At 48.4% G+C, this 25,193-nt stretch overlaps 1 long non-coding RNA gene across 1 annotated transcript; it reads right to left on the reverse strand.

The window, feature by feature from the left end:
• Positions 1-14,714: 14,714 nt before the first annotated feature.
• On the reverse strand, positions 14,715-21,628 carry LOC106989978 (uncharacterized). The gene is made up of 3 exons (XR_001432637.3): positions 21,488-21,628; positions 20,006-20,079; positions 14,715-15,408 (listed from the first exon to the last, which is right to left on the reverse strand). It is a non-coding gene; the product is annotated as an uncharacterized LOC106989978 (long non-coding RNA).
• Between the last annotated feature and the right edge of the window lie 3,565 nt (positions 21,629-25,193).

The raw sequence follows: 25,193 nt of genomic DNA on the forward strand, positions 1-25,193 counted from the left end.
GCGATGTGCAGTACTCACCTACCTGGGACCCTTGGGAGGAGGGACCGTAGTGGAGGACAAGCAAGCTTTAAAAATGCCATTGAAAGAAACAATAATATTTGCATTTCCTCCCCAAGCAGGGGAAACAGTGGGTGGGTGTGGAGAAGCCACTGGCTGCTGATCCTGCTTTGTCCTGCCTCTAAGCCTTTCTTTGCTCAGGCTGTTCCCTTTGCATCAACTTCCCCTAACCCACAACCCCTGCAGCCCCAAACCACATGTGGTGTCCTCTCCGCCTTCTTCCCATACCCTCTTTGGGGGCAAGGATTGGGATTTATTCACCCTTGTATCCCCAGGTCCTCCTACTTGGCTCATAGCAGGATCTTTCTCATGTTTGCTGAACAGATGAATTCCTCCAGGTTGAGTTGGCTACTCTCCCTTCTTCTTCTCCTTTTCCTTCTTAATGTTCATTTATTTATTTTGAGAGAGAGAGAGAGACAGCTTGAGAGTGAGTGGGGGGAGGAGCAGAGGGAAAGGGAGAGAGAGAATCCCAAGCAGGCTCTGTGCTGTCAGCGCAGAGCCCAACTGGGGCTTGATCCTGAACACCATGAGATCACGACCTGAGCCTAGATAAGAGTCTGGTGCTCAACAGGCTGAGCCACCAAGGAGCCCCGGGTACTTTCTCAACTGTGTTATCTTCCTAAACAGTACACACTTCTATCATAGTAGCTGGCCCCTTGCACTTCAGTATTTCTTCATTCTTCTGCCTCCCTGTTAGAATACAAGCTCCTTGGAGCCAGAAGCCATTCCCAAATCATCTTTGTATCCTCAATGTCCAGCACTTGGGTTAACTGAATGAATGAATGAATGATCTTCTTTCTCCAGTCTCCAAGAACCCCAGTTTCCCCCAGGTGATTCCCTGGCAGGTCTAACTTTGGAGCAGTGCCCCCTAGAGGCGGGGAGGTGAAGGAGCAAGTGGAGAGCAGAGAGCCCCGCCCAAGAGAGGGCTGGCTGCTGGCTGTTTCTGCTTGGAAACCTCCTCAGGGTTTATATTTCAGTTGCCCTCAGTGTCTAAAGACCAAGTACACCTCTGGGGGAAATGAGATACATGCAGTTGCTTCTTAAATATAAAAAAAAAAAATTGCCTCGAGTGTCCACTAGATATCAGTCACTGGACCTGTATTTATTTCGCTTTTTTGGATATCCACAAATAAGGTATCAAGGTATCATTGTTTTCATTACACAGATAAAGACACAGAGGCTCCAAGAAGGGAAAACGTCTTGCCTGTCTTGTCTTGTAAGGACTGAAACCAGACGCCTTCTTGACCAATACATTTTTCTTCTCTCGGAAGAATTATAAAAGATCAGGTTATGTTCCCTTCTTCACTGCAGGACCTCCTTCAACCAGGTGACATTTTGAAGGCCGTCCTCTTTTTTTGAGCCTCCCTACCACCAGGCTGAGAAAGTCGAAGACGGAGGCGACGTCTGCCAGATCTCATGGATGACCACCAGGTGGTGCTGTTGGCTCAACATATAGTCCTGCAACACTGGCCTTTTGGGGAGTGTTAGCGTGACTTGGGAAAGAAGCTTCCCGAGTCTGGAGAATCACCAATCCTTGACTGTGTTTCCATAAGTCACCTCATCTGAGCCCCAAAACTGCCCAAGGGAGTTGGCATCTCCATTCCATGGAGCCTCGGAGAGTTTAAGTAATTGGAGCGAAATTCCCGGAGTTACAAATCAGTCAGGGTTTGAAACCAGGTCTGTTGGATTCCAAATCTCCAGATTCTTGGGATGAAAAAAAAAAAAAAAAAAAGAAAAAAAAAAGCAAGACCCGACCCATGAATTTCACAGCAACCTTCCAGCCTCTGTCTTACCTGGTGTAGCTGGAGGTGAGTTGTCTGGGAAATGTCTGGACAACGTCGGACGCAGACATCTCTGCACCTCCATAGAGCACTGTTCCATTTCTTTTCTTGAGAAGTGTTGTTATTCATTGGCCTTTTCCTATCTTAGTGCATTCGTTCTCTTGGTGGAAACTTCTAGTTCAACTTAGAGTTATGGGCAGTTCATGTGACCCTGTGGAAAAGAGCATCTCCATCTTCTTGCTTCTGAACCTACAAGTCAGCTTTTATTTTCCTCATTTTTCAAAGGCATCCATCATGATCTATGTTGACAGTTGTAATTGTATAAACAGAAACAAATTCAGTAAAGAACAGGGCGGCTCGGGATAGGGGGAGATCTAGGGGAGGCAGATATCGTTTATCAAAATAGGAATTAACAAAACGATTGCTCAGCTATCCATGTCCCTGGGCACTGATGAGAATCTGGCCCAGGAGGAGTCACGTTGGCCATGATGCAAGCTTCTGTGTTTGATCTGGGATGTGCTAGGGATCACGAGTGCATTTTTTCCAACGCTCAAGACAGCCTATGAGGAGGATATTATTGTCCTCATTTTATAGATGAGGACGCAGTATCATGGCTCAAAGTGGGGGCTTCAGTATCAGGTCCCTAGCTGAAACGTACCTCTTACACTGAGCTCCAGGCCCAGGTCTACCTGACGCATCTGTGTACTTTCAGGGGCCCCACGCTGCCTCCTACATTGCAACTGCCTGCCTGGGACCGGAGGATGGTGCTTGGGAGGAGAGGCCCAGATGGAAGGGGGGTCAAGGATGCAAAGATCAGACTTGAGCTGAGTTTTTTAGGATGACTTTGGGATCTGGGACATTTGGCTGCCTGCTTTGTATCCTTCACATATCCCGTCTCTGGGGGCTCCTCAGTCCTTCCCCTTCCTATGTCTTTTACCCAAACAGATGATCCCCAAGTCCCTTCTCCAACCTTCTGGAATCTCCCACATCTTCTCTCACTTTATACCCTTCCCTGGTGCTCAGTAAAAGCTCTTGTCACATCATTGCGCCCATCCTGTGACCTCCTTGTGGACCCAGATATTCTGCTGGTACTTACTCATATTCATGAAGATACTTTTCCTCCTCCTCCATCCATCCCCCCTCCCCCCACCGCCCACATTCTCCTAAATAATCAAATAGGAAATATCTTGAAAGAATCAAATGTTTTCTTGGTTTTCTAGAAGAAAGTAGACCCCAACTTTCTTCAAAGCATAAGAATTGAGCTGGATCAGAGCCCTCCCAGTTGGGAATATTCCTGGGCTCACTCCCTGCAGAGCTGGCTTCTCTCCTCAGAACTGCAGGCCTCTTATCTTTTCCAGGAGTGCCCGGACCAGTCTGCTCAGGAATCTGAGCCTGGGGAGTGACCTGGACTGGGCTCTATGGTCATCACTGGAGCCCAGCAGGAATTGATGACTCACTCTGCTGTTAAGTGTGAGCTAGGTATTTCCTAGTTGTTATTTTTGATCCTCACAACCACCCTGCCAGGTAGTTTTGTGCCCATTTTATAGATGAGTTAATAGGGTGCCAAGAGGTGAAGTAACTTGTCCAGTTTCCTCAGATACTAACTGGCAGAGTCAGAATCAGGATCCAGACGTTAAAGCCCTTGTTCTTTCTACTGTTCCTTGATTCGGAGTCCAGGGTGGAAGGGGGTTGTGGAATCATCATGGAATGGACAGTGTATTAGTTTCCGGTGGCTGGTATGACAAATTGCCACAAACAGAGTGGCTTGCAACAGAAACGTATTCTTCCAGTGCAGGAGGCCAGAAGTCTGAAATCAAGGTGTCAGCAGGGCCACACCTCCTCCAAAGGCTGGAGGGGAGAATCCTTCCTCGCCTCTTTCAGCTCTTAGTGGCTTCAGGCGTTCCTGGGTGGGAGACAGCATCACCCTGATCTCTGCCTCCCCTCTCCCTGTCTCTCCTTTGTGTGTTTCTTATGAAGACACTTCTCCTTGGATTTGGGGTCCATTTGGATAATCTGGGATGACGTTATCTGGAGATCTTTAACCTTATTCCACCTGCAGAGACCCTTTACCCAAATATGGCAGAATTCAGATGTTTGGGGAGGTGGACATGTCTTTTGGGGGCCACCATTCAACCCACTACAGACGGCCATCCTCTGACGGGGAAAGCAGGAGTTCCCTTGTCTCTGGAGCTCCAATAGCAAGGTTGGGGCTAAGGAGAGTGGAAGTTTAAGGTACACAAGTTTCCACTGATTATAAGTAAGAACCTTCTGGTGAGTCAGAGTTAACTGAGGTGGCCTGGGCCTCCTGTGGAGGCAGTGGTTTCCCGTCATTACAGGTGAACAATCAAGACAGATTTATCCTTTGGCATGGTGGGCACAGGGCATATAATACTTTAGAAGCCCTTGGACATGTTTTAATTTCTTTTAAAACCAGGAAAAAGGAAGTTTTGACTTGAAGAAAGTATTTTATTATGGAATTTTCATGGATTAGTCTCTATACCAATGGAGTGGTAAAATAGGGCTTAAAATTTTATTTTATTTTAATTTTTAAAAGTTTTTAAATTTTAGTTCCAGTGTAAGTAATACACAACATTATATTCGTTTCAGGTGTACAACGTAGTGATTCCACAATTCCAAACGTTACCCAGTGCTCTTCATGACAAGCGCACTCCTTAATCCCTATCGCCTAGTTCACCCAACAACCCTCCCCCCACCATGGTAACCATCAGTTTGTTCTCTATAGTTAAGAGTCTGTTTCAAGGTGTGTCTCTCTCTCTCTTCTTTTTCCTCTTTTGTTGGTTTTGTTTCTTAAACTCCGTATATGAGTGAAATCATGTGATATTTGTCTTTCTCTGACTTATTTTGCTTAGTATTATACTCTCTAGCTCCATCCACATTATTGCAAATTGTAAGATTTCATTCTTTTATTTTTTAATGTTTATTTATTTTTGAGAGAGAGAGAGAGAGAGAACAGGAGAGGGGCAGACAGAGGGTGACAGAGGATCTGAAGCGGGCTCTGTGCTCACAGCAAGAGCCAGTTGTGGGGCTCGGACTCACAAACCATGAGATGGTGACCTGAGCTGAAGTCAGATGCTCAACGGACTGGGCTACGCAGGTGCCCCTCTTCTGCCCATTTTTAACTGAATTATTCATTTTTTGGGTGAGTTGTATGTGTTATTTATATATCTTGGATACTAACTCTTTATCAAATACATCATTTGCAAACATCTTCTCCCATTCTGTAGGGTGTCTTTGACTTTTGTTGCTTGGTTCCTTTGGTGTGCAGAAGATTTTTATTTTGATTTAGTCCTGATAGTTTATTTTTGTTTTTATTTCCCTTGCCTCAGGAAACATATTTAGAAGAATATTGCTATAGCTGATGTCAGAGAATTTGCTGCCTGTGCTTTCTCCTAGGATTTTTATGTTTTCAGGTCCCACACTTTGGTTTTTAATCCATTTTGAGTTTATTTTTGTGTATGGTATAAGAAAGTGGTCCAGTTTCATTCTTTAGCATGTAGCTGTCCAGTTTTCCCAACGCCATTTGTTGAAGAGATTGTCTTTTTCCCATTGCGTATTCTTGCCTCTTTTATCAAAAATTAATTGACCATATAATCATGGGTTTGTTTCTGGGCTTCCTATCCTGTTCCACTGATCTAGGTGCCTACTTTTGTGCCCCTACCATACTGTTTTGATTTCTACAGCTTTGTAGTATACCTTGAAATCTGGAATTGTGATTCCTCCAGCTTTGTTTTTCTTTTTCAAGACTGTTTTGGCTCTTTGGGGTCTTCTGTGGTTCCATACAAATTTTAGGATTATTTGTTTTAGCTCTGTGAACAATGCTGTTGGTATTTTGATGGGGATTGTATTAAATGTGTAGCTTGCTTTGGGTAGTGTCAACATTTTAACAATATTTGTTCTTCCAGTCCATGAGCATGGAATGTCTACCCATTTGTTTGTGTCAAAAATGTGACTTTTAATATTTGTTTGGTGGAGGAAGGGGCCCATGAAATTCATCATGAGCCCCTGACTGGACTACAACGTAGTGGAGAAGCAATGGGGAAGGAGACCCTGGGTGCTGGAAGGGGTCATTCCCTAGCACCTTCCTCCATCCTCTGGCACTTACTTACCTTGGTGTCTTACCACCCTGGAATGAGGATGCTCTGCCTCAGTGGATGGATGAAGCCCTCTTGCAAAGACGCCCACTCTGGACAACTTGGAGCAGACACTTGAGGGCGGGACCTCCTGGCAGCTTGTAACTGATGGCATCTGAACAGTACCCACATTTTGTGGGCATTTGTTAAAGGTTAAACCATAATAACAATGATGTATTAATCCCTTGGGAGAGAAGGGAAGGGGATCCACATTTTCTGAGAATGTACACTCTTCAGGCACTTTACAGAGTTACTTTATTTTCACATTTTACAGATAAGAAAAGTGAAGTTCAGAGAGGTTAAGAAACTTGCTCATGATTTTAATCGTTAATCTGTGGACACAGGTCTATTGGAAGCCAGTGTGGTCTGATTCCCCAGCTGGGTATCTTGCCATTGCATGGTGCTGCCTCCGAATTCCTGGATACCATTTTGCAGAAGAGTGAGAAATCCAGTGATGGGGGGAGGGGATGAGGTGGGTGGGGCCAGAGTTGGAATGAAGACTCTCATCCAGGATTTTTGGACTCTTGGGACCTAGGGTGGTTGGACTGGAAGGACAGACCGGGAGGTCACCGTGCCCAGAGCCTTGATTCAGGCTGAAAGGAGGGAGAAGACGGCCCTGGGAGGGTGGCCTGGGGCTCCCCCTTGGCTTGTGCAGCACATGCTCTGTGGCCTGGGCTGTGGCATTCTGAGAGTGAATCGCAAGGAGGTGGACGTGATCTCCAACATTCCAGGACAAGATTCATCTGTTCCTTGGCCCTCCTGCAGCTCGTCACCCCAGCTAGCTTGGAGGCCCCTCAGGAGCAGGGAATAAGTCTTTCATTTTGCATACCCATATTTATCATTTGCATGACTTTTGCCTCAGTGGGTATCACTTGTATTCCTATTTGCTGAAAATGAGCCTTGAAATTAACTTTACTTTCATAAAAGTGACTCCTGTCCTAAACAGTAATATTTATGAAATCATGGACTCAACTCCTTCAACAAGTCTTGGCTGAATGCCTACAGGGTGGCTGGCTCTTCTAGATGCTGGGGAAATAGCCAAGAATAGGCAAGGTCTCTACCTTATGGAGAAGACATCCACTGGAGAAGCTGGAGAATAAATACATGGGCAAGAGAATTTCAGATGCTGATAACAGCTCTGAAGGAAATTGGCATGGTGATGTATTAGGTAAAAATTTTTGATCCATGGTGAGGAAATGATTTTACAGTGAATCCGGCACACATTACAAACCCACACAGACCTGCACAAAAATGTCAAGAAATGATACTTGCCTTTATGACATGTGATGTGCTGTGGTATTTTTTCTTCTTTTCCATTTTATTTTTACCTATGCTGTCTATGAGCCACTGAAGACTGAGGTTGGATTTGCAGTCCGCCATTTGAAAGCGACTGGATAGATGGGCGGATGCATGACATTACATTAGAAAGGGTGGCCAGAGAAGGAGCCTCTGAGGAAATGCAGCTTGAGAAGAGGCAACAGAGCTGAGAAGGAGGGGACTATGTGAAGATCTAGGGGGAGAGCACCCCTGGCAGAGGGAATAAGTGCAAAGACCCTGAGGTGGATTGAATTTAGTTTCTACGTGCTTATACCATGTGTGGTATGTGTGTATTTCACATGGTCCATGTATTCTAATACAGGTGAAAATAATTATACAAGAATTGACATAGAAAGTTTCCTCTGTGTACATTAGTCTCCTATTGCTTTAGTAGCCACAAATTTAGTAGCTTAAGACAACGCAGATTTATTCCCTTACGGTTATGGAGGTCAAAAGTCCAAAATGGAGTGAAACAGGGCTATGTTTCTTCTGGAGGCTCTAAGGGAGAATCTGTTTCCTTGCGTTCTTCAGCTTCTAGAGGCTGCCCACGTTCTTTGTCTCATCGCCCCACATCACTCCAACCCCTGACTCTGACCCACCTGCCTCCCTCTCTTAAGGACCTTTGTGGTTACATTGGGCCTGCCAGGAAAATCCAGGACAACTGGTTATGAAACGTAAACCCATCTACAAAGTCTCCTTTGCCATGTAAGGTACAGCATTCATAGGTTCTGGGAATTAGACCATGGACATCTTCGGGGGGTGGGAGGGCCTTATTTAGCCCACCCACGCCACGCCAAACCATCTTGTGTGGGCCATCGGTGAATTCCACTGCACAGCACTTTGTCCGATGTGCTACGGGCACCGGGAGCCCGATCATGTTTGTGGAATGGTTAAACACGTGGGAAGACCCCCCGCTTCCTCACTTCCTCCTGCCCCTCTACTCCTCTTTCCCTGTTCTTCTGGAATAAATCCACTCACATGAGCCACCTGGGTAAGAGACAAATGGCCTGTGAGTGTCGACTTCGCAGGACTGGAAAAACTCCGGCCCGGTTCTGCTCCCGCTCTTGTGAGACTTCGTGCCCAGGGGAGCGTGGAGGGACTTTGGAGATCACAGGCTCAGCCCCCTCAGTTTGCAGAGGGAGGAAGACATCCCAACCCCTTCCTTTCTATGGCTTCATTTGACGTTAATTGTAACTCACTTTTTTTTATTAAAATTTTTTAAAAATGTTTATTTATTTTTGAGAGACAAAGAGAGGGTGAATGGGGGAGGGGCAGAGAGAGAGGGAGACACAGAATCTGGAACAGACTCCAGGCTCTGAGCTGTCAGCACAGAGCCCAATGTGGGGCTAGAAGTCACGAACCACGAGATCAGGACCTGAGCCAAAGTTGGACGTTCAACCGACTGAGCCACCCAGGTGCCGGTGACTGTAACTCACTTTTATAGGATTGTTTTACCTTCAAAATACATGCTCCCCTTTTCTCATTTGGGTGCTTTAGTAAATGACCAGATGAGGAAACTGAGGCTCTGAAAGTCAGGGAGTAAAAGCACGCCTAGAACACAAGTGTTCTGACATCTCACCCCAAACTCCTTCCATTAAGCTTCCCAGCTTCCTTTTATTTTTAAGGGTCCCAAATATCTGCAATCCTAGAGTCCTTCTGAAAGGGCTTGCTAGAGCCCTGTTGTGTTTTGTCAAGTGCCAAGGAGCACAGAATGAAAAGCTCCACAAAGACAAAATTTAGTTCAGCATATGGGGGGACATTCAGCATTGTCCAAACTAATCGGATTGGCTGCCTAAGGAGAAACAGGGAACCAATTCCTTGTCACTGGATGGGTCTGAGCAGAGCCTGGACTTGGAAATGGTTAACCCTATTTAGATAATCTTTGAGTTAAAGGTTTAGCCACAGGCTTTCAAGACTCTAAGACAGCAGACCCCCCCCCTCGCCCCCCGCCTCCCCACGGAACTCCCCAGTTCTCTCTCATCTATCTTGGCCGACTAACCATCAGGCTTTAGAGGAGGGGAAGGGAAGGGGATACAGAAAATGAATTTTACAGTGGGGGGGGGGGGTGGCTGGTGTAAATGAAAACCTCAAACAGGCAGCCCTCCCCCCATAGGAGATAACAATCGAATTATATACATTTTAAATGGCGTTCTCGGGTCTTAGCGATTTTCATATGAAAACTCAGCTTGGAGTCCTTGGCATCTGTTTCTCCTTTTAAGACAGAAACCAAGAGACTATTTACATATTCTTAGGGCTCTATCACCAATTAAATCTTTTCAGAACCTCAGTCCTCCCTGTCCCCCACCCCCACCCCCTACCAACTCTCTCCACATTTAGGATTAAATTTCTTGGCAGACGGTGGTTGCTGCTCTCTTTGGTGATTTATTTATTCAGTTGGATTACTTTTCATCTCTGGCCTGGGCATTTCAGGTCTCGGTGTCCACTTTCTGGTCATCGAGAAGTGACCCTGCTCGGGGAACCTCCCCAAGTTTGGCGGTGGGTCCATCCTGGCAATGCACGCATTCCTTGAGGCGCCCGGGAGGCGGCCTGTCTCCGTGTCATCCCTAGGCACCCCCCGCCCATCCCTCCCTCTTCCTGTGACAGAGCCTCCTCCTTGGGGATATGAGGGAGCACAGCTGGGTGACGTCAGGAGGAATGCACAGGGGCCTGCGCAGGGGCCCGGGAGGAGCAGAAGTACGATGTCACTGGGAGCAACTGGACGGCAGGCCTCCTCATCTGCCCCAGCGTCGCTCCGGTCCTGCAGAGAGGGAGGAGGCCGCTGAAATGTCCGAGGAAATTTTGTTTGGTGCAGGACATCCCACACCTCGTCCCTCTGGGGCTGCTGTTCCCAAGATACGGGCAAGAAGATGATTTGGGAGAACGGCGCTTTGATCCAGCCTCAGCTCCCCGCCCTGGCCTCGCTCCTGGGCAACCCTGTGACCTGGCGCAGGTCACACAACCTCTCTGAGTCTCCCACGAGGCGTCTAAAAACGCTCCTGCCTCTTGGGGCTTGGGGAATAAATGAATTGATATCTCTGGAGCCTCTGGCACATAGTAGTGATGAAATAGCTGTCGGTCATCAGTAGTTAAGTTGTGGTCTTAGAACTCAAATGTAGAGGGACACGAAGGACACATTCAGTTGAACTCACCAGATCACTAAGTCCTGACTTTGTTTCTTGGCTATGTACCAGGTAAGGGGAGGAGATCAAGGGCAAGGGCAGAAGGGGTGACCCTGGACTTTAACCTCACAGAGCCTTTGTGGCTAAATCAGATGATTTCTCTCTGAAGTCAAGATGATATGCGTTTCAATACGATTGCTGAGTTTGGGAGAAGATAATGTATAGAAAGCTCGGGCCAGAGAGAGAATATTCCATACATGAGAGCTACTGTTATTGTTTCTGTCAATGCAGTAATCTACTAGTAATAATTAACAATAAACCTTAAAATACTACAATATTTATAATAATAAGACCCAATTCCTGCACTCAAGGAGCACAGCGTCAAGTGGGTTGACGCAGGCTTACAAATAGGAAGCTCCGAGTGGCAATTGCTGGCATAGGAACCAGAGAACCTGGGTCGAGTCCCTCCTTGTCACAGGCTGTGTGATCTTGGCTAAGTGACTTTACATCTCCCTGCCTCTGTTTTCGCATCTGTGAAATGTGGATAATAATAATACCTACCTTGAAGGGTGGGGGTAGGATAGAATGGATTGGGATTCGTAAAACTGATGTATGGCACTTGCCCCATGGTTAGTGCTAGTGAGGCATGGGCTTCCATTCTCAGCAGCAGGCAATTAAGAGGGTGTGGGGCATGAGGGATGTCTTCTGAGGAGGGGGGACATTGATGTTGGGCTTTGAAGGTTAAGGAAAAAATTTCCAGGGGCGCCTGGGTGGCTCAGTCAGTTAAACGTCCGACTTTGGCTCAGGTCACGATCTCGCAGTTCGTGGGTTTGAGCCCTGCGTCAGGCTCTGGGCTGACAGCTCGGAGCCTGGAGCCTGCTTCGGATTCTGTGTCTCCTCCCCTTCTCTGCCCCTCCTCCACTCACACTCAGTCTCTCTCAAAAATAAATAAACATTAAAAAAATTGTTTTAAATAAAAAAAAGGAAACAATTACCAGGCACGGGTGGGAGGTGCGTGGGGCGTTGCAGGCAGAGGGAAGAGTTGGAGCCAGAAAGTGGAAAGGGGTGGTTAGACTAGAGTGGGAAAGATCTGGGCCAATGCGGGGTGTGTGAGAAAGGAGTGCGGGAGGACGGGCCGGGGAGAGAGTGTGGGGTCATCGGTGGAGGGTACCCTGAGGTAAGGGGCTGGACCCTCCTCTTGGAGGGGGCAGCAGATCTGGGGTTGGGAGAAGGCAGCTGTGCTGTGCTGTAGAGGACAGCTTGCAGCAGCCAGATCTCCATCCCTGCCGCTCTTTTGTGGTGGTGGGGGGTTGCTTTAAAAAGCACCAATGTTGGGGCGCCTGGGTGGTGTGGTTGGTTAAGTGTCAGGCTCTTGATCTTGGCTCAGGTTGTGATCTCACAGTTTGTGGGTTTGAGCCTGTCCTTGGGCTCTGCGCTGATGGTGCGGAGCCTGATTGGGACTTTGTCTCTCCTTCTCTCTGCCCGCCCCCTGCTGTGCATGCTCTCTCTCTCTCTCTCTCTCTCTCTCTCAAAACAAATAAATAAAACTTAAAAGAAAAGAAAAGAAAAGAAAAGAAAAGAAAAGAAAAGCACCAGTGTCAAGGTTCTGCTCCTGGTCAAGTAAATAAGATGGGATGGGACTCAGGCAGAATCCAATTGTTCAGCTCAGGTTGGGGGACCTCTGTAACAGAGGAAGAGAGGCCAGAGGCTGCAACAATATCTTTTTTTTTTTTTAATGTTTATTTACTTTTGAGAGAGAGAGAGAGAGAGACAGAGTAAGAGCGGGGCAGGGGCAGAGAGGGAAGGAGACATAGAATCGGAAGCAGGCTCCAAGCTCTGAGCTGTCAGCACAGAGCCCGATGCAGGGCTTGAACTCACGGACCTCAAACTCACAGACTGTGAGATCATGACCTGAGCCAAAGTCAGATGCTTAACTGACTGGGCCACCCAGGCGCCCCTGCACCAATGTCTTAATACAATTCAGAGGTGATACAGCCTCAACCGGAATAGCAGGGTAGTGGGAGACACAGAGACAGAGATAGGGGTACAGAGGGTGGTGGTGGTGGCTGGGGATGTACCTGTCTTCCCCTGGGAGCCATTGGCCTCATTTCTGGAGCTCAGGATCCCACACTGATTCAGGAGGCAAGAGATCTGCTGTCATGATCTGGCAATTCTGGGCATGTGCGTTTTGACAAGCAATCGGGAGTGTGAGCTAAGCCAGGAAGGATTCCCGAACTCTCCCTCAATTCATGAGGTTGTAACTCCATCCTCCTTCTCTGTAGATAGTGTTAATTCACCGGACTTTCTCCCTGGGGCAGGCTCTGATGTCATGGCTTAGTTGTCGTGGTCGGGTGGGCCGGGCCTGGGCGGGTGCCTGCGCAGAGGCAAGCTCGCCAGCCTTTGAAATCAGAGCTGATTGTTTTCAATAATGTCAAACTTTAAAATTCATTTCTCATGTTGGTGCTTTGGCAAACATTTCTCAGGCAGGGCAGGTGGTCTGCTTTTGGGCCCTTGGGGTTGGATGGCCCAGCCCTAGAGCACTGGCCTAATCCCCTTTCACTTTCAAGGCCCCCAGACGCCCGCCATTCTCATGAGGTCATGGCTCGGAGGCTCCCTTCCCTAATAACCCCTGCCCCCCCCACCCCCCAAGTCACTCTTGTTATGGCTAATAAGCCAGAGCCTCGCTCTGCCAGGGGCCATGCTGTGGGTCTGCTGTTGCCACCCTCCTGTGGGGTCCAGGGTGTTGTCTCTTCCCCTTCCAGCTTGTCTCAAGGCTCTTGCCTTTAATCCTTCAAAGAGATGGTTCTGGGTGCACAGACATGCTTGATGACTAGCAAAAAAGGGAACCCCACATAGAAATATCTACTGAGGGCAAATGAAATGTGGCATAAGCACTGGACAGGAAAGGCAGAGTCTTCCTTCTGGGTTGGTCGCTCTTTCACATGGGCCTATCACCTCTTGTCTTTGGGCCTCAGTGTCTCCATCCGTACATTATGAAACCAGTTGGCCTCCATGATTCTGGTCTGCTCTATTGTGTTATGGAGTCTTGAGGATGAGTTTTTAGCCACTGGTTGGATCTAGGCCTTAAGGGTTAAGCCTTTATGGGATGCTTCTAGAGGTATGATATAGGGAGGACACTGGCTTCTTGGGAAAACATTCAAGGAACACCCACCCAAAGAACGAGGGAGAGAAAGGGAACAATATCTAGTGTCTACCAAGTACTGCTTGAGATGTCTACATTTCTGACATATTGACTCCTTGCACCAGCCCTGTGAGGCAGGGCTTAGATGCCCTGTGATGTAGATGGAGAAATTGAGGCTAGGAGAGGAAAGAAGCTTTCTCGAGGGAAAGAAATGAGATATGAGCCAGTTCCATCCAACTCTGAATAGTAATAGCAGCAGTAGCAAGAACAACTTGCAGGTGCTAAGGGTTTACTATGTTTCAGGCTCTGTCCTAATTATCCTATTTGTGTGGCATCACAACCCAATGAAGTGGGTACTATTAGGATCACCTTTTATAGAACAAGAATCCAGGGGTCTGAGAGGATCCTTATTCAAAACAGAGCAGCTGGTTTGTGGTAGGGCTGGGATTCAGATCCCAGTCTTCCTAACTCTAGAAACTGTGGGCAAAGAGTAATTATAGTCTGAGGCCACAGGAAGAAGTTAATTGGAAAGTGTCCGAGTGTCCAGCCATGACATGACAACCATGTCTCTGCTCAAGGGGCAGCCAAGTAAGTGGCTGATGTGTCTTGTGCCCTGTCCCTTATCCCAAGCCTTCAGCCCCACGGGATCTACCAGGGGTGGAAATCGATGGAATCAGAGTCCATCTTGGAGAAAGTGGAGGAGTTGGCTCAGTCGGATTTCCTCCTTGGGGAATTTGACCTTGGAAATAGTGAGGCAATGAGGCAGCTGGGACAGGAGGTTGAAGCTGTCATCCTGTGACATACAGAGAAGGTGGCAAAGTGCACAGAGGCCACTGGAAGGAGAAGAGGCACACAGAATGGAAGGAGAGGGCAGGCCAGCTGGGAGCTGGAGAACAGCTTGTGCCGATGGGACTACCCACCCCTGTGAGAGCTGGACAGGGCTCTCTAAGGAGGACAAAGCCACAGTTCTGGCAAGGACTCTGGCTTTGTACTGATGGATGTACTGCTGGATGGTTTCTCCTCCCCAGTCCTGTGAAGCCCATCCTCGCACCTCAATAAGACCCCTCTGTCCCCACGGACGTCCTTCCAGCACCCACTTTTCCTACACCCACCCCTTGCAATCCTAGTGTTTAAGAGATTTTATGAACTTGCAGCCAACGAAGTTTGCCTGAAACACACACCAGCGTTGTTGTGGAGTCCAGAAAGAGTAAATTAAGTCTTCATTTCGTTATTATTATTATTTTTTTACCTGCTCTGCTCCATGATATTGAGGTGAATTACAACTCCTTCCCACAAACAACTCTCAAACACACACATATATGTTATATATAAAAATACATAAATATAAAAAATATATATGGAATGATATAAATACATAAGTATATATGAAGTATATATAAAATATTTATAAACATATTAAATAAATAAATAAATAAGGCATGTGCCGGGCACATAATAGGTACTCAATAATTAATATATATGCTTAATAAATTATATCATAATCTTTCATTTTATTTCCACAGCTACCTTAAGAGACAGGTGGTAATTAACCCCACCCGGAGATTTAGGCTCATGGAGTTTAAGTGACTTGGCCAAAGGTCCTGTGGCTCGTAGGAAAGATGCAAAATCAGTTCTGAGCATTTTCAGTGGCTAATGCAAAAATGGAGACACGGTTGATTGCCTGGTGTATCAGCCAGGGCGCCAAGAGAGGTGCCGCTAGAGGTCTCTTGAACCTTGGCTTGGTGTCACTGGCAGTGCGGAATCCTGCCTGTGAGTTTGCGGTGTGAGCGGTGGCCTCTCTCTCTCTGTTGTTCCTTCCTCATTCTCTCTTTCCTTGATTCCTGAGGGCACATTAGAGAAAAACAAATAACCAAACTTATGGGCCACCTTGTGTTTTCTGTTTTAAAGAAAATAGCTCTCAGGGGAGCGTGGGTGGCTCAGTTGGTTGGGCCTCTCTGCGTGGGGCTCTGGGCTGACAGTTCAGAGCCTGGAGCCTGCTTCAGATTCTGTGTCTCCTTCTCTCTCTGCCCCTCCCCCGCTCATGCTCTGTCTCTCTTTCTCTCTCTCTCTCTCTCTAAGATAAAAAAAACATTAAAAAATATCCCTATTATAGTCCATGAGAGGATAAACAGTGAATTCTCAGGACTTAGATCACCTACTTAAAAGGAAGATGCTAATAAGTGAAAAAATACTGATTTTAGCAATGGAATGATCACTCTTGGCATTTTTGAGAAGCAGCACTCATCGATGATGGCCTTTTGCTATTCATCCTGAAATTCCATCGTGGGCCAATGAAATTCAAGTGCATGGGCAACGTGGGCCTGCCGGTGGGTTGCTCATCACGGCTCTCCATACCTCGGGTAGAATTCACTTAGTGACTGGGCGCTGAGTCCCGGGAGCACCCACCCAAGCCAGCTGTTTGGAAAGTGAGAAATACGCCTCTCTACCGACCATCGGCAGCCTCATTCCCTTTTCCAACTAAATGAGCAGATTCTGACTTTTCAGTGCACCTGACCTCCCAGCGCATGACCACCAGTGCTTTGGAGACCACTGTGGACAGATGCCAGGGGCCCGGGCTCTAGCCTGGTGGCTGCTCTGCTCCTCCAACCTGTGCTTGGCGTCTGAGCCCCAGCTCTGGACTCCAGTCTCTGTCTCCTCTGGCCCTTCTCCTCCTGCTGGCAGCCTGTTCCTCCCTTCTGGCTCCCTGATTGGCGCCTGGCCTGGAGCACTGCCTTGATCTTACCGTCACTTGTGGCTTCTGATAAGACATGTTCTTCCGCCAGATACAGGCCCAGCCAGGGTGTCACTGGAGCAGGGATTTGGGACCTGGGCTGCAGAGTCCAGGAGTGTCAGATTCTAATGCCAATCTACCCCTGGTTAGCTCTGTGACCTTGGGAAGCCACACCACCTTTCTGAGCCTCAGTTTCCTTATCTATAAAACGCAGGTGATGAGTTCTGCCCCTGGGAGTGTCAAGAAGGTTAAACAAGGGAGAGTTAGTTAGCACAAGGCTGGCTTAGGAAGCACAGCACTTGATGAGTGGTTGGTCTGTTTGACGATGGGAGGTTTCGATTGCATCTGCATATGGGTTGCTAGGAGTAATACAGGAAAACCAGGTCTCTCCAGCACCATACATTCTCAGTGCTTGTTTTCAAAGGTCCTGCCTTATAATAATCATTCTGAGGCATTACAACACTTCCGATTTGCAGATGAGGAAACTGAGGCATAGAAGGAGAAATGAGGACATTCCCCACCCCACCCCCCCCATTCCTAGCCAGCCAGTGGGGAAGTCTGGATTCGAATCCAGGTCTCCTGACTCCCGATTCCGGAAAGCAGCACGGGCGGCGGCTTTGATCTCCCAAGCTGCTGTCCAACAATGTGCCCGGGGAAGGGAAACGGGAGGAGAGGCTCTGCTCCCCGGCGGCCCCTCCTCCCTGAGTGCAGGCTGGCTGCCGGCAGGAGGAATTCAAGCTGCCGGCTTGTGCTCATGCTTGAGGAATGTCTTGAGAAGTCGTGCCTAAGCCCTCTGTATCTGACTCATCATCTCCCCGTCTCCAGGAGTGTCAGAGAAGAGCTCCCTTAATCCCTCCTGTCCTCGGTCCCAGGCTTTCATTTGTCAAACTAAAAATATTCCCTCCGGGAACCTCCTCTTGCCAGGGGCTGAAGGAGGTATAAGGGGAATGGCGTTTTAATGTCACTTCCTGACAGCGCCTCCTTATTGTTCCTCAGCCAGGGAAACAGAGACGGGGCAGCAGGAGCCAGGGGCCTCCGTCATTCTTGGGCCAGGGCCAGCGCCTTCACCTTTCTCCTGTAGGCTGGCTTCTTTTTTGCCTCGCTCAGGGCTCCAGACAACAGCGTTATCAGCCTGACCCTCAGCCCAGTGCCTCCGGGCTGCACGGTGATTCCACTGGGTGAGGACTCTGGAGCAACAAGTTCATTTCCTCCACAGCCCAAGGGGAGGGTGGGCTGGCAGGGTCGGTACTTGTCTGCAAGGCTAGTCTACCTGTAGATGAAGCTTGAAGGTAAAGGGGGGAAAAAAATGGCCCTGGTGCCCTAGGTAAAAAGGACACAACTGGAACTCCCCAAGTGAGACAGTGACAATGGTGGGAAGTCATCAAGATTTGTCTCCTTTCTCTCTTTCCTTTCTGCATTCTGTCCCTCCCGACAGCCCCTTGGTCCTCAGGGCTGCTCCTGAGACCAGGACCTTGATTTGGCTCTAAACCTTGGCTCATCATCATGGAGGCACTGCCACTTGGGCCCCACCGCGGTGCCAACCGAGCATAGTGAACCCTAAGAAGCATGGACTTGGGTCCGAGCTTGGGTTTAAACTCTGGCTCCGCCCACCATCTAACTCTGTGAGCTTGAGTCAGGTACCTTATCTCTGAGCCTCAGTTTCCTCATCTGTACTAGGGGATAATCATGTCCATTGTACTGGACTATTGTGAAGGTTAATAAGATAGTGTATGTAATCTGACCTTGTAAGTAGAGAAAGCTTTCTCTCTTTCTCTCTCTCTCTCTCTCTCTCCTTCTCTCTCTCCCTCCCTCATTATCATGTGAGAAAACAATGAGAAGGCAGCCTCTGCAAACCAGGAAGAGAGTCCTCACCAGAAATAACCCTGTGGACACCTTGGTCTTGGACCAAGGTGGAAATACTATGGTGTCCAAGAACAGTGAAGCAGTCTGAGCTGACGAAAAAGCTGTGAGGGGGGACCATCTGGGAGGGGCCACGGAGGCAGATCCCACGGTCCACGTGAGCCCTTGATCAGGTGTACTGAGCTAAAGAGCAGTGATGGGGTTCCTGCTGGCAGAGAGAGAAGGCACGCCCATCCAGACCTTGCAGTTAGGAACCAACTGGAACACTGCCATTAGAAGAAACAACTCCACTTCCTACCATGAATGGTGGTTAACCCAGGCTCTGGAGTCAGACAAGTTGACTTTGAACCTGAACTCTGCTGCGTGCCAGCTCTGTGACTGTAGAAAAGTTAACTGACCTCTCTAGTCTCATTCCCTTGCCTGTCAAATGAGTCATTGCTGCCACCTCCCAGCTGTGTAAGCGCCACCATGTATCCATGGTGCACAGTCCAGCGCTTCACATGTAGGAGGCACTTGATGCCTGTTGGCTGCTGCTAGTAATCATGTCATATATAATTACTAATAATTTTTCTCCTAGGATTTGCGTCACCTGCTTGAGCCAAAAAGAAGGCCCTGCTTCTATTGTTATTTGAATCGAAACTGACTGTAGCCCCTGCGTCTCCACTAGAGGGATGGCCTTCTCTCTTTCCTGTGTCTACCTTCCCACAATAAGCTGTGATTCCTGAAATGCTTACTTGCATCAGCCCCAGCCCCACTGGGGATCTCTGGGGTGCAGGTGCACCTCCCGGAGATGGCGAAGGCCCGGGCCTCCCTAAATCCACCTGTGCCAAATGAGGGGCTGGAGAAACTTGTCTTCCCTTGTCAGGGTCAGCTCTCACTCTCGCTGTGGTCACGACCCTGCTGTCCCATTGGAGAACTCCTTCTTGGCCGGCCCTCCATGTCTTTTCTGTTTAGATGACCTCATCGTACCATCTCAGTGCTTCAGAGGTTTGCATAACTTTGAGTCCAAAAAGCCCCACCAATCTCCATCTGGATCTGCTTGTCCCCTGCGTAGATCTGCCCATCCCTTCACCAGAAGACTTGAGTTGCACAAAGGATATTGGGCGGGTGGCCTGGGACAAGCCTCCAAAACTCCCACCTCTGTGACAATGAAGTGCCTGCTTGCTTTACATATCTTTATGCCAGTGGGACTGTGCAAGCCGTCCTTTTTACAACAAGGAGATCTGCTCCAAAGACAATGATAATTTCACATTTAATTGCATCTGAGGTGTTGCGGATTGTAAAAGAAAGATTAGTCAGTGTATCATCGAGAAAGAAAAAATGCTTCCAATCACTTATGACACACCATCCTCTGAAAGACACATCGTGATTTCATGCAGATGTAACAGAGATGTTAAAAATGTGGAATCACATGCATTTCAGAATCAGTCACAGTATTAAAATATTAGCTAATATTTCTTGAGGAATTTACCATGTGCTTGGTGCTTGTTCTAAGAGTTTTAAATGGGTTGATTTAAATACTCAAAATGGCCCTATGAAGTAGAGGCTATCTTAATAATCCCACTTTACAGATGAGAAAAGTGAGGCATACGTTGGTTATGTAGCTTAATGGCACACAGTTAGGGAGTAGCCAGATTCAAGCTTAGGCAGAGGAATGTCCCTCTTACCAGACGTAAAGGGACAGCAACTTTAACATAGGAACTTTGTTTCTCTGTCTCTCTCTTCCTCTCTCTCTCTCTCTCTCTCTCACACACACACACACACACACACACAGACACACGCACACACAGACACCGTATTTGAAAGTCTTTACTGGTTCCTTTAGTGCCATGAGAATACCAATTTACGTTGAAGATCAAGAAATTGGGGTTGGGATGATCCAGAAAGCCCTCTTCAGAAGGGAGTTTTGGTGTTCGAGCCCCTGGGGAGGAGAGGTAGTCATCCACCATGCACACAGGCTGCCCAGGAGATGTTACTTGAAAAAATTTTTTAATGTTTATTTTTGAGAGCAAGAGAGACAGAGCATGAGTGGGGGAGGGGCAGAGAGGGGGAGAAACACAGAATCCGAAGCAGGCTCCAGGCTCTGAGCTGAGCACAGAGCCCGACGTGGGGCTCGAACTCACAGACCGTGAGATCATGACCTGAGCTGAAGTCTGATGCTCAACCAACTGAGCCACCCAGATGCCCCGGAGATCTAATTTAAAAAAGAGCTCTTCTTCCTGGCTCTTTCCAGTGGCCGTTCCTGAGACTGGGATCCACCTCCCCTCCACAGCCTGGCTTTCTCACGATGATATTAGTAACATGGCCTCTCAGACCATTTTGGAATGGCCTGAGCTGCTAGCAACAGGAAACCCAATTAAAAAAAAAAAAAACGCAACTTCACGGGGCGCCTGGATGATTCAGTCGGTTAGGCGTCTGACTTGGGCTCAGGTCATGACCCCATGGTTGGTGGGCGGGGGCCGGCATCGGCCTCCACGCTGGCTGGCGGTGTGGAGACTGCTTGGGATTCTCTCTCTTTCCCTCTCTCTCTGCCCCTCCCACACTGCTTTCTCTCTTTCTCTCAAAATAAGCTAACTAAATAAACAAGTAAATAAATAAAACCAACAAAACCAAAAAACAACAGAAAACCCCAACTTCACCAAATAGGGTTTTTTGGTATTTTTCAGTCTCGCCCAGTGAGCGTCCAGAGGTCAGTGGCCCAGCTCAGGGTGGGGGTGGGGGGGTGGGTCATGATGGCAACTGCTGGCCTCTTCTCTTAGTCCTGCCATCTTCGCTTCTGGACGCGTTGCCTTATGGTTTTCGAAGTGTCTACACCGCCTCCAGGCACATTTATTCACGTGCTGGTAAGAAGGGGGAGGGGGCTCTGTGTTTTTTCTTTGGGAAAGCAAGTCCTCCCCAGGAGAGTTCTTGCAGCTACTAAGCCAGAATTGGGTCACATGTCTGTACCTTCAGGCCCTTCTGTGGCCCAGGGGAATGAGCTGACCAGGGCTGGTTTACACCTGTAATGATGTATCCCCTGGGACTGGGGAAGGTCTTCCCCTCCCCAAGATCAAGGGAACCCTGACAACTTCCTGAACAAGAACAAAAGTGGGAGGTAAGCGTGGCTGTTGGGTAAGCCGCTGGCAGTGTCTGTCCCTGTCTCCTTGCCCCTTATTCTTCTTCCCTAACAGTCTCTGCCTCACCCCACCCCCTTCTCCACTTGCTTAGGCCGGGGGAAGAGAGGGTGGGGGGAAGAAGCTGCTGTCCTATCGCCCTGGAGCCCTGGAATGCGAGGACTGGTGAAGGGAGGGGCCCCCTCTCTGGGCTCCCGGGCGCATCCTGGAGTTTACCACGTGCCTGACGCATTGTAGGCGCTCAGTAAATGCCGGAGTGAATGGATGAATGAATCCTGGCCACGAGCCCATGTGCCTTGGCCACTCTTTCAGGAATCAACATGGGAAGATCGGGCCTCCTGCCGCCGCTGGCCCCTGCAGGCGGGGCGTGCGTGAGCGCGCGAGTGTGTGCGTGCGTGCACACTTACAGCTCCTCCCTGCCTCAGATTGAATTACTTAGAAACAGGCCTGCGCCAACCTGGCAGAGGCTGCGTTTAACACGACGGTTCCCACAGTTTCCCAAATTCTTTGGATTCGGCAAAATCCAAAAATAAAACAAAGCCCCCACCCCGCCCCCACCATCTCCTGCTCAGTATGTCTCTGGAGCCCCGTGCTCTGCTCCAGCAATGGGTTCCGGGCGTTTGGGATGGATCTCCAGAGCCCGCTAATCTGCCTTTCCTCCCTGCACGTGCTCCAGCCCCGGGACACGGCCTTCCTCCTGGCCTCTCCCTGGAGCTCAGTGTGCAGGCCTGGGTGTCAGAACTCCCCGGGGGCTCAGGCCTCTGTTCTGCATGGGCGTGCTCCCATTCTGTGTTCTGGGTGTCTCCCTCCAGGACATCTGTTGCTGTAACTCTTTTGACAAAGGAGTTGAGAGCATTTTCCCTCTTCAAGAATCCAGTTGACCCCAAGATGGATGCTACTAAAACGTCCCCAGCCTCTGGACTCTTAGGAAGCAGTGTGTGGTTGGCTGACTTCATGTAACTTGATTCTTAGACACCAGGATGTACAAGCTATTATCACTATTTTCTCACACGTGTCTAGGATTTCATGCAAATAAATTAGTGAGTTCCTGTCTGTCAAATTAGGGGGTTAGAGTAGACTCTTTCTGAGGCTTCTTCTAATGTTGACTAGGTAGAATAGCAAATGTATTGTTTTTAGTATAACTGATGGAACTGAGGCCCAGAGAGGTTAAGGAAAAGGCTCGAGATCACACAGCAAGTGAGTAGCAGAACTAAAGCCTGAACTGAATCACCACTGGGTGAGTTTCCCATGACACGATCCTACCTTTCATGTCAATTTCTCCATGAATACCCAGTGGATCTAGGCACAGAACTGTCTCTCTCCAGGAAGCTTCCACCCCTCTCCCAGCCCCTAAAATGTTAGCCAGACAGGGTATGGTCTCCAGCCAATGTTGCGGTGACAGATGTCATGTGGATGATCCCTGATGACAAACAGCATCTGGAACTTGGAGCCTGGCATAGGCAATGGCTTGGAACTCCCTCCTCATCTCCCCACCTTCCCAGCCCATGCCTCCTCTGTGTTAATTAAAGCGATGCCTTTCTCAATGCCTGGGGCTCTCAAATGTGTGAGCAAACACCAAGGAGAGTGAAGACTCTACTGCTAAGGAAGGCAAGGGCCAAAGGCTGGGAATTGAGAGAACAGGGTTGAAGGCCTGGTATGGCCACTTGCTAGAAGGGTGGCGGGGCGGGGGTTGGGGGTGGCGGTGGTTCTCACATCTCTTAATCTTTCTTAAGAACAATCTGGGGGGGGTTGTTATTGGACTAAATGGCTTTCAGGATCCCTTCTCTCCCTAATTTGCTACAGTATGTATTTGTGATGGCATTTGATGTAGAAATGGCACAGATGCTCCTGGAATCGGGAGCAGAACATTTTATATGCTGCTTGTTTCATGTAGTTTGGAAACTTGGAAACACAGAGAGAGTCCATGAGGTGCAATCTGGGTGTAAGAACTACAGCAGCGGCGTTGGAGTGCCCACTAGGAGAACTAGCAGAGCACTTGCAACGCGTCCAGCAACGTGCAACAGGCTCGCCAGAACAGCGCGCTTAACTGCTGCGAATGTTGCCACCACTTTCCCCACTGATAGCCAATGTGTCTCTTCAGGCTGTTCACCATGTAATTGCCGAGAACTTTTCAAAGTGTGGTCTGAGACCAATTGCCTCAGAGTCTACTGGAGTTCTTATTAAAACAGGTTTGATTTCTCCTTCCTTCCTCCCTCCCTCTTTCTTTCCTTCCTTCCTCCCTCCCTCCCTTCCTCTTTCTTTCTTTCTTCTTTCTCTCTTCTTTCTTCCTTTCTTTCTTTCTTTCTTTCTTTCTTTCTTTCTTCTTCCTTTCAAAAGAGAGAAAGCGAGCAAGCATGAGCAGGGGAAGGGCAGAGGGAGAGAGAGAGAGATCCCTAAGCAGGCTTCACATCCAGCGACGAACCCGAAGCGGGGCTACATCTCGTGATCATGGGCTCATGACCTGAGCTGCAATCAAGAGTCAGACACTCGACCGACTGAGCCACCCAGGTGCCCCAAAAGCGCAGATTTCTAAACCTCTCTCCTCCTGACCTCCTGAAGCTGATTCTCTGGGGAGCGTAATGTGGTAACATATAATATCAAATTCTCCAGTGAATCTTATGCCCATTAAAGTTGGAGAAGCACTCAACTAGGGAACGAATAGGTCTTTCATCAAATGGACTTTTTTCCATGAACATAGGAGATTCAAGATGTGGTGAAAGGGTCCAGCAGGGAGCTAAATATTATTATTATTATTATTACCTTCCTGAGATACCTATGAAATAGAAATACTTTGTGGTAGTTTTCTGGATATGGGCTTTATTTGTACTTTAACATGAGGTAAAGCCTGGTGTTTCAGTTTGCCATTGCTAGGTTACGCTGCACCCCCAAATATCGGTGGTTTGAAATAATGAAGATTTCTATCACATACTATGTGTCCAGTGTGGATCCGTAGGGTGAGAGGTAAGGGACTGTCCTTATTACTTATTATCTCACAGTTTCCTTGGGTGAGGAATTCAGGAGTGACGTGGCTGGGTGATTCTGGTTCCGGGAGAATCTGAAGGATTCTCTGAGGGATGGACTGGGGCTGGGGTATCACTTCCGAAATGGCCCATTCACGCGGGTGTTGGCAGGAGGCCATCTATCGTGTGGGCATCTGGACAGGTTTCCTGAGTGTCTGTGACATCTGATCTGGCTTTTCTCAAAGTGAAGGATCTAAAGGGGAATGAGCAAGCAGGTGCCTTTCATGACCTAGTATTCAAAATTGTCTGCCATCCCTTCTACTGCTTTCTTCTGTTCATTAAAGTTGTGTCACTGGGGCGCCTGGGTGGCGCAGTCGGTTAAGCATCCGACTTCAGCCAGGTCACGATCTTGCAGTCCGTGAGTTCGAGCCCCGCGTCAGGCTCTGGGCTGATGGCTCGGAGCCTGGAGCCTGTTTCCGATTCTGTGTCTCCCTCTCTCTCTGCCCCTCCCCCGTTCATGCTCTGTCTGTCTCTGTCCCAAAAATAAATAAAAAACGTTGAAAAAAAAATTTTTTTAAAGTTGTGTCACTAAGTGTAAGTCCAGCTTACACTCAATGGGAGGGACATGAGTTCCCACCTCTCAAGGGGGAAGAGTATAGAAGAACCTGTGGACATTTGAAAAATGGCGCAGTTCACCCTCTGGCCGCAAACTATTTATATTCTTCCCACATGCAAAATATACTCACTCCTTCCCGAGGCCCCTGAGGTATATCATTTAGAGCATCAGTTTGAATTCCAGAATTGTGTCATCTAAACTTGGAGCTGATGAGGATCCTTGGGTGTAATTCCTTAAATTCAGCTCCCTAAGTGTAATTCCTCTCAAATATAAAGACCCGTGAATACACACACTCAGCATATAATGATGGGACAAGCAACGGATAGCCACTCTAGACACTTCTGTC

This window comes from Acinonyx jubatus, chromosome E1 (assembly GCF_027475565.1).
Source record: "Acinonyx jubatus isolate Ajub_Pintada_27869175 chromosome E1, VMU_Ajub_asm_v1.0, whole genome shotgun sequence".
Lineage (NCBI taxonomy): Eukaryota > Metazoa > Chordata > Mammalia > Carnivora > Felidae > Acinonyx > Acinonyx jubatus.